Here is a 1,185-nt window from a genome sequence, read left to right as displayed (position 1 = left end):
CCCCGCCCGCCCCGCCCCTCAGGTAACCTGTCAGGGTTCTAGGGACGCCCCCTGGCGCTGTAAATTGCAGTGCGTTCGGGATCTCCGCTGTTACGACAAGCTGGCGGCGGGTGTCACTGTTGCGGTAACATAAAAACAACTTCAGTGTCCTTTTCCTCCCTCGGTTGTCCTCTGCTGGTGTTTTGTTGGTTTGTTTTTGAGGCAGATTTCGCTCTATCGTTCAGGCTGGACTGCAGTGGTGCCATCACGGCTTACTGCAGCCTTGCCCTCCTGGGCTCAAGAGATCCTCCCGCCTCAGCCTCCCAGCTAAATTTTTAAAAATCAGTCAGGCTTGGTGGCTTATACCTAGTAGCTGGGACCACAGGCGCAGACCACCACGCTCGGCTGATTTGTTTTTAATTCTTTTGTAGAGACAAGGTTTCCTCATGTTGCCAAGCCTGGTTTCCAACTCCTGGGTTCAAGCGATCCTCCTGCCTTGGCCTCCCAAAGTGCTGGGATTACAGGCGTGAGCCACTGCGACCGGCCATTTTTTGAGACAGAGTCTCGCTCTGTCGCCCAGGCTGGAGTGCAGTGGCGCGATCTCCGCTCCTGGGTTCACGCCATTCTCCTGCCTCAGCCTCCCTAGAAGCTGGGACTACAGGTGCCCGCCACCACGCCCGGCTAATTTTTTTTGTATTTTTTTAGTAGAGACGGGGTTTCACCGTGTTCGCCAGGATGGTCTCGATCTCCTGACCTCGTGATCCGCCCGCACCCGGCCTTTTTTTTTTTTTTAAAGTTTTGTAGAGGCTGGCCGTGGTGGCTCACGCCTGTAATCCCTGTACTTTGGGAGGCCGAGGTGGGTGGATCACTTGAGGTCAGGAGTTCAAGACCAGCCTGGGCAACATGGTGAAACCCCATATCTACTAAAAATACAAAAATTAGCCGGGCATGGTGGCATGCACTTGTGGCCCAGCTGCCCAGGAGGCTGAGGAAGGAGAATCACTTGAACCCAGGAGGCAGAGGCTGCAGTGAGCCGAGATCAAGCCACTGCACTCCAGCCTGGGCGACAGCGCAACTCCATGTCAAAAAAGAAATAAATTTTTGTGGCCGGGCGAGGTGGCTCACGCTTGTAATCCCAGCACTTTGGGAGGCCGAGGTGGGTGGATCATGAGGTCAGGAGATCAAGACCATCCTGGCTAACACGGT

Source organism: Colobus angolensis, unplaced genomic scaffold, assembly GCF_000951035.1.
Source record: "Colobus angolensis palliatus isolate OR3802 unplaced genomic scaffold, Cang.pa_1.0 Scaffold34, whole genome shotgun sequence".
Classification (NCBI taxonomy): Eukaryota; Metazoa; Chordata; class Mammalia; order Primates; family Cercopithecidae; genus Colobus; species Colobus angolensis.
This window is presented reverse-complemented; position numbering follows the sequence as displayed.